Source organism: Corapipo altera, unplaced genomic scaffold (genome assembly GCF_003945725.1).
Source record: "Corapipo altera isolate COAL_440 unplaced genomic scaffold, ASM394572v1 23, whole genome shotgun sequence".
In the NCBI taxonomy this organism is placed as follows: Eukaryota; Metazoa; Chordata; class Aves; order Passeriformes; family Pipridae; genus Corapipo; species Corapipo altera.
Genome location: NW_020884878.1, coordinates 3,616,948 through 3,625,948, shown reverse-complemented (window position 1 = coordinate 3,625,948; position 9,001 = coordinate 3,616,948).

Here is a 9,001-nt window from a genome sequence, read left to right as displayed (position 1 = left end):
GGCAGGGTGGAACAAAGAAACCTGGCAAATCATTGTCCAATGCTCCAGGCAGAGTTCAAAATGCTTTCAAGTATTAACTGGAAGTTTCAAAAATCCTTTTGTGCCACCAGTATTGCTTATGTTGTGCCATTGTATTGCTTATTTTCCTCCCATCAAATACGTGCAAAAGACATTTGCATGGAGTTTGCTGAGCTCACTGGGAAAGAGCACAGCAAGCTCTCCACAGAGAGAGGTTAACCTCAGTTCCTCTCCTTGTCCAGACGTGTCCCAAGCAATCAGCTTCTGGCTGAACAACAGCTCATAGGACCAGTCAAACTACACACTGGAGAATTTCCTATTAATCTTCTCCTTGTGCTCAGAGAATGACTTGTTGTGAGTGTGATCCTTTTTCTACTCACCCATTACCAGTCCAACAAATAAAGAAATCATAGACAATGTCATCAGTGTTAACTATATCACCAGCTCTCTCCCCTCCTCACTTTATTGTCTTCATAGTTAAATTCCTATAAAGAAATTATCTCCAGTTTACCTGGGGTCTTAAAGGGATCTGATTTACAACCTTACCAAGTACACATTAGGTTCTGTTGAATGATATTTGTATTAGACGGGTGCTGAAAAGTCCAATGCATAGTATAAAACCCAGTATTTCATAAAGTCCCTGATTCAAAATGCTTGCAGTATACTTGAGAACCAAAGATGATAGACAAAGCTTAAAGTGGGATAATTCTCATGTCCCACCTGCTGTTGCTGCCTCTCAGTTTTGTACAAGACCTAGGTGTACTGTCCTCAGCCTTCTTCTTGCTCTCCTTGCATTTTCTTTTGCTCTTGTTTTTTCCTGATCATCCAGTCTCAATCACACCACTTGGAGAACCTCTGCATGGCATCTCTCTGTGGCTCCTCTGTTCTCCACTATGTGTTTGAGCTGATGCATATGCAGGACCAGGTCCTGTGAAATGTCTCACATAGAGTGAGGAAAATAACCCTCGGGAATGAATGAGAAATTAAGATAAAATACAGTGTTAATGAATGTCTCTGTATTCGAAGTTAATTCATGGTGAGTGGGCGGAAAGCTCTAGGATGTTTCTTCAAGATCCCAGGAGAAGAAATTTGACCTGTAGCAGCCAGTGGCAAAATAGAGCTAGGCATGAGATGGGGATGTGCTGTGGGAAGGCTGTGCCCACTGATGTGATGCAGAACCTATTCTGCATGTCCCAGGACAGAAAAGGATGGCTAAAATCCCTTAGTGAGATTTAGCAGTATAATCCATTCTCATCCCTAAATACTCAGCTGTTGGGCAGGTGTGACCAGCATTGACTGGTAATCAGTCCCTGTTTTTGCTTAGAGACACTGCTTGCTGGTGTTATCTACCTCCTTTTCTCTCTGGAACCAGTGCCATGGAGGAGCATGAGTCTTTGAAAACAGAAGAAACTTGTACTGCCCCAGGGAGAGGAGAGGCATCAGTCAAAGCTGATGTCTGGACCCTCCTCTGAGAGCTTCTGTGCCCTCTGATATTAGATCTGGCCAGTGAGCTACAACATGGCCCTTCTGCCTGCAGTGGCCTGATGCAATCAGTTCAGAGTTGTTTCAGCTTTTCCTGCAGAAAATGCAGTTCAACCCCAAGCACTGAAGGTGATAATTAAAGGTAGTTGGATGGTACTGTTATCTCCCAGCAAGCATCCATCCTGAAGGTGTAAATATTGAAAGGGCCCAAAATTTTATTCATCTCAAAAAAATTGTGCAAGACAGTGAAACTTAGTAAAGGTGAGAGGCATTCTGAGTCTCTTCTGGAAAATTTAAACAAAGCCTGTGTGTGTAGGAAGTGTACAGTTGCTTCATGCTTGGCAGATAACCAAGACTGTGGTACATCCGTTTTTATTTCAGATGTCACTTAGCCTTCCTAAATCAACTACTTCACCCACCCACAATTCATTTTTGGGGATTAATTTCACTAGCATGGAAATACCCTGGAACTTGATTCTTGCCAGGAGTGTTGCAATGATACCATGATCTGTGCCCAGCTTACCTGAGAACTTCTTTCAGTCATAATCACTCTGTTTCCCTGAAATGGATGGAGCTTCTACTTAGAAAACTCTTGTGGTGAGAAGGACATCCCTGAGCATGTATGTGCAGTCAGCAAACATGCACATTTTGCAGGGTTTTAAGACGATTTAATGCATGTGGAACACTTGGGAGTTCATGCACCTGCTGACTAAAGAAGATTACTCCAAAGTATACTGAAGCCTTTAGGAGTCAGCATGTAATGACACCAGTACTACCTCTCGAAAATACCGCTCTGCTGGTCTCTTGCTTGTGGCTTTTATTCTCCTATGGTGCTGCTGATCCAACTGTTTTCCCCAAAGAAATAAATATTACTCTGATGAGTCCTCATAAAATGCCTGGCAAGCGTATAAATCAACAACTGATGGCTTGTATGCTATAAATTACTCAGGCTGCCCCTACAGTTGACCCCAGCAAAGCAGGCTGGCTCCTCCTGACAACGCTGACCTTTCATCCATATTCATAACATTCTTCCACCAGTCTCAGCTGAAGGAAGAGCATTACTGAAGTTCAACACAGTGGAGTATGGTTTTAACTTCACATGGCAGAAAATATGTGAATCTCCAAGTGATGCAATAAATTATTCCCTGCAGGGCAGCGGATTATGAACCTTCTCTTCCTGTAAGGCCTCTGCTGCTACATGGGATATTATTGTAGACATATTCTGCAATTGAAAGGGAAGTGTATATATATATATATATATATATATATATATTTACATGTACCTATTAAATATTTCATCAAAGCTTTTCATCTTGCAGGCAAAAATGATAATGCAAGAAACTAAGAAGATAGTTTCAAGCAGAACTGACATTTTCATTAAACCAGAGTGGTATGATCTCATGTCACTCAGCAGAGCAAACACTTGTCTACAGAGTAAAGATTGCTCTAGAGATGCAACGGTACTGTAACCTAAAATCCTCTTCTTTATTTGCCTTCTTTATAAGGCCAGCAAAAAAAGTTTATCAGTCTTGGATTTCCAGTAAAATGCATGAATTTCACCAAAACATACAGGAATGGATTCTCTTCCACAAGTTCTCATTCACCCCTTGCTGAGTCCCTAAGTCTTGTCTTAATAAGTCTCTTAGGCAAGGAGCAACTTTATGCAGTTCATAAATCAGTGAGATCCTATTGAATGACAATCTTGGTTTTCTTTAGTGTAAACTGATGTTTACTTTTGAACTAGGATTTTTATCTTCTTCATGAATATCAATTAAATGGCCCCAGTGAACTAAATACCAAGAGGATTTTCCTAGAAATGCACAAAATTGATCCAATGGGAGAAGTTCTATAAAGCATCTTCTGACTAAGCAGACCCTTGGAATAGGGTAACAGGATCACCTGCATGGAATAGACCCTGCAGTGAATGTACTTCCAAAATACATTGGGATGGGTCTGAAAATGTGCAAGTGCTTGAGCTGAGTACTAGGGGAAAGAAAGGAAAAGAGGTTTTTACCGGAGCAAAACTGCTTAAGGAAATCCTGCATTTCTGGTATACGACCAAGTATTCCTGCCTTAGCATCATAATAACAACCACAGAGGAAGAGGAGAAAGAATTTTTTCATGGTTGAGAGGGTAAAGTACAGCCCTCTGGCCATGTGTGTTGTGTTGGGTTCTCTGGGCCATGTGAAATCATTTTTCTGTTTAAGTAGGCTTGCAACCTGTTCCATAAGAAATACGCACACACATGAAAATTAATTGAACGAATAAGAGGGAAAAAACCCTTGAAATAGAGACGACCTCAAGCTGCCTGTTGTTCCCATTCTCCCACACAGGAGGCCTCAAAACCCTGCTGCTTCTCTTATGAAACCAATCAACTTTCCCCGAGAAGCTATTTCTTTAAATGTGATACTGAAATGGCTCCGACTTGCCATAAGGTGATTCGCATTTAAGATGCCACACCATACAACTATGTATCATCTGACCTAATCTCATCAGACAGCACGACATCATCATTGCCAAGCTTTTACTAATTAAACCCCCCAAAAATGAGATCACTTAAGCGTATGTTTTAATTCTCTCAGCGAAGTTTTATGCCACACAGATCCTAGATGAGACATTCTGACAATGTTCACACTACACAAGCTCCACTCTTTTATTGCACTGATATTTCTTCCTGCCTCACCCCTTCCAAGTTATGAGGGTCATAAATAAAAAATAGTTGAACAAATTCCTCTCTGTAATAAAAATACAATACTTTTTGCGGGATAGCTGGGGAATAGAAGAGGATACTGGAGAAGGCCATACTGCACATTCTGAAAAGAAGTGTTAATGCATATAGGGTTCTATTTCAGTAAATTCCATAGTAGCAAAATTAAGTTTCATGTTGGTACACAGGACTATGTTGTGGGTAAGAAAAGTACAAGAAAAATTCTCCAGCTGGTATAAAACAAGGATGCCAAACTGAAGCCCTTTTGAGCAATGCTACCACGCTCCAGTTAATGATCTGTCCCTATAACTGGTTAATAAACGGGTTAAAAACAGTAGGATTGTAAAAAGCCATCTTGTAGAACCATCCAAACTGACAGAGGCCCGTCCCAGTCAGACTGTATCTGCAAACATCTATGCCAGGGAATAACCATGCACATGAATAGTCTTATTGTTTTCCAGTTGACTGGACAGGGTTGGGGCCTGTTCCTGGCTGTACAGGAGACGGGAATGTTGGCAACCAGCACGGCTGAGGTACTGGGCAGAGCGAAAGATTGGTGCTTAGACAGAGAGGAGGGGCAGATTGCTTTTGCTGGTCTGAACTCAGTTCAGCAAGGTTGCTACACCAGACTGGCTAAAATTAAGATAAATATCCATTTAAAAATAATTTAAAATATTTTTAGTCATTTAAAAATCATCAAACAGCAAGAAACAAACAAACAAAAAAAAAGGGGTAAAGATTTTCAAAATGGCCCTTTAAGATGCATATTCAGAAGGGGGGTTATTTGCATTTTATGATGATCCAGCTCATGCTGATACCCAGAACCAGTGAGGAAAAGCTTTGGTCTCAGGCTCCATAGGAGAGGGCTCAATCCTGCCCTTTCTGTTGGCAGCCAACAGTACCATTAGCTGTATGAGGGACACAGGTCCAGACCTGCAGCATGCTCTTGCAAAAGTCCACGGATCTTTCCTGCTCGTGTTAAAAACCAAGGCAGAAATCCTCATCTGAAGTGAGAATGCTGTAGATACACACCAGGAGCACACATCTCCCTGCAGCAGGGCCCAAAGAACTGGCCTGGGTCCAATTTTGGCTTTTTGGGAATGAAAGTTATCACTGAGGAGCAGAATCCATCTGAGCGAAGAAGTGGTTAAGAAGCCCTGTGTGACCTACTTGTGAACCTCTCCTGGTGCATCTCAAGGTAAGTCAGCAAAGAGAAAATAAAATAATCTTTGGGAACAGTGCCTGACAACTGCTTCTACAGCTCTTTGATGCAAATCAGTCAGGAATTCATGAGCTGCACACGTGCCTGTGAATGTGCACGCAGCTGCACATACTGGATTTCATCCAGCCTGCGACGAGTTAATCAGGCTGAGTTGCCTTAGCAGTCCTGTACACCTTTACTTATAAGCTACCCATCATGTCAATATCTAAGCAATAACCAGAATTATTTCTTTCTCTTGGCTCATGCACAGTGAAAACTGCCCTTCACGGGGGAAGCCACACAGCATATCTGGATCAGGCCATGATCAGTCTGGAACAGAAGCCTACTCTGCAGCAAGATGCAGTTCTCATTTGGGAACTCTGTCAAAAATCTCCTTCACATCAGAGCCTGCCAGAAAGAACTTGATTTAGTTCAGCTCCTCTGGGGATGGTGGGATCTTTGTTTTGAAGCAGGGATCTAAAATGGTTCTGCTCAAAGTCGTGATAGCTGTGGGTTCAGGGTGTCAGACAGAAGGTATTTCAGTAGAGCAGATGACCTGATTCAACAGCTCTGGATACAAATTGCCCTGTGATTTGTTATTCTTCTGCCTGGACATTTTACCTCACCTTCAATCTCCTTGTTTACTGGGAATATGAGTGCTTTGGGACAGGGACTGGTCATTACTCTGCATCTGCACAATGTACAGGACAGTGAACCTCCTGCCGTCTGGGTCATGCAGGTTAATAGAGCCACTGCATGTCCCTTGTAGTTGAAGGTGACAGGGCTGTAGATGAATGTGAGAGATTTGCATGATAAATACCTTCCGCTCCAAACTTAGCATGAGCTGCATGGTGCTGCTGCTGCACCCGACTTCTTGAGGTCTTTCCCAGGTCCTTCCTCCTCCCAGCGGGAAGAGGTGGTTTTAAGACACTTTTATAGTACTGTATTTTCAAAGACAGTTGTGTGTTTGGTCAGCCTGGGGGTTTGAGCAGCCAGGGGTTGCATTGGCTGCTGAAAGAGCTTGTTCCAATAGGGAAAAAATGTAAAACTCAAAGTACAGCAGTGCAACAGCTTCTCTTCCCCATGGACACTGCTCTCTGCCTGGAATTTAAAGATGATAGTGTAGCACCAGAACACGCTGCATGCAGCCCTCTTTTTGGAGGGGTGTGGGCTGAGGAGAAAGGAGAAGGAAATAGTCCACTTATTAACTTATTTTTCCTTTCATATCACTGGAGTAAAATAAAGAGGCTGTAATGCAGCATTCAGCCAGGCCCAGGGTATTGGCCTAAACTGCATCTTCAATCAGGTCAAAAGACACGTGGTGGGAACAGGGACTGTTTTTCTTCTCTATAAATGCTGAAGTACTGACTGACTGCTCAAATAAATACACAGGGATAAATGAATGGTAAAACTGGGCTTAAAGAGCAACTAAAGCAAACACTAACCCTTTTATAGTAACTTATAACAAAGATTTGCCTAGATGGCAGGCTTGTATAAAGAAGTAAATTATCCTACTCCCTTATAGCAGTATAAAGATGCTCTACAGATTGGTTCACAGAAAAGCCTCTCCAGGATGTAGTTCAGAAAGAAGTGAATAATATTTATAAAAAATCAAGCTATAGGTCAGTTAAATCAATAATAAAACATCACTCAATGACAGGATAAGTTGGCAAATATGGTGGAAGTCCATTTTTCTTTATAAAGGATTTCTATTATCTCATGGCAGCACTCAATGTAAAAGCCTTCAAAGTGCCCTGGAAGTGGCAGCTGTTCACTCCATCCTCCTGACAAGAGTCCAAGGGACATGGTATGCTGCAAGGGTGTGGTGCTCCACTCCAAGGAGAGACCTAGAGCACTCCAATAAAACACAGATGCTGCAGCCTCAGCCAGCTTCAAAGACTTTGAAGATAATCATACCTTGAAATCACCCTGGGGCAGGACGTATTTGCCAAGGAAGAAGTCAAATGTTGATTAAAGAAGGCAATAATACTATTAATTAAATAATGACAAAGTCCTATTGCTCTTCAGAAAGAAGAGGAAAAGGAGGAAATGCTGTTTTCCTTCCCACCTTACAGTCCTGCTGCAGCTTGTTTTGCCCTCCCTGGCTCCTCAGCCTTGCAGCAAAGCTGAAAACCAGGAGTATGCCCACGGAGTGATGTGGCTGTAGGACTGCCACCAGTGAGTGGTGTGCTGGACCTGTGGTTTCCATGCCATCAGGCTTTAAAGAACACCACTGAAGACACCAAGGGAAGCTCTTGCAGGTGAGAGAAACGATACACAAATCCAAATGTGCAGTGCACAAATGCAAAGCTGCCTTTCTAGCTGGAATATGAGCCTGGGGAAACATCACTATGAACTTGATGTCTTCCTGAAGTCTTTCCTTAGCAGCCTGTGTCAGCTGGAGCCAGAGCGCCAGTGCAAAGCTGCTGCTGTTTGCAGCTCCACTGACATCTGCGGGATTTGGGGCTCTCTTGAAAAAGCTTTTGTGTCAGTATATAGTTGGATCCATTGCCATAATACTCAATGTTCCTCAAAATGGGAAAAAAAGCAGTCATCGCTCCCTGCACTTACTGCTCTTCGGAATTTTCTAGTTACCCACAGCTGAAAAGAACCCATAAAATGGCACGTCCTTTCACAGCACCCGTTTCAGGCTCTCATTCCACGGTCAGATGCTCAAGATTAACTCTGTCCTGCCAACTGCATTTAGGTACCCCCCTGCAACAGGACACAAGGAGTGTATGTGGAGATGGATGACAACTCGCTCCCTGGCAGAGAGTGAGAGAGGCTGGTGCTAGGGCTCGCTTGGGTGGGAGAGTAGGCTGTGTTGGGACTTTGGCAGGAGAAAAGGCTGTGTTGGGACTTGGGTTGGAGAAGAGGCTGTGTTGGGAACTTGGGTTGGAGAAGAGGCTATGTTGGGAACTTGGGTTGGAGAAGAGGCTATGTTGGGAACTTGGGTGGGAGAAGAGGCTGGGTTGGGGCTCACATTGTTGGGAGAAGAGGCTGCCATTGGGGCTGGCTCCAGTGGCTAGTGGAGGCAGCATCTCCGGTCCCATGGCATCACGTTTACATGTTAGGCCTTCCCAAGTCAGGGACAGCTGCATTCCAGTCAGTGAGATGTCGGAGGCTCCACTGGCATTCGCTAAGTCCTTCTGAGAGCCTGAAATGAGGGATGCTGAACCAGGGTACTGCACTGGCACAGGCTGCCCAGAGAAGCTGTGAATGCCCCATCCCTGGAGACGTTTAAGGCCAGGCTGGATGGGTCTTTGAGCAACCTGGTCTAGAGGCTGGCATCCAGCGGCGGGCTGGAACTAGCTGATCTTCAGGAGCCCCTCCAACCCAAACCATCCCACGGTTCTATAACACCGCTCCGCTGACACGCGGCCCAGAACCCCCGCGGGCACCTGCCGCTCAGGCGCCCCGGCAGCACCGGCGAGCCCCCAGCGGGTCCGTCCGGGGGTGAAGGCGGCGGTGCCGCGGCCGGGCCCGGCAGGGCTGGAGCCGCCTCCTGACGTCGGGAACCTGCGGCGCGGGGGCGGAGCGGGGCGGGCGCCGGGAGCGGCCCGCGGGGCAGGCACAGCCGGCTGGCGGGGCGC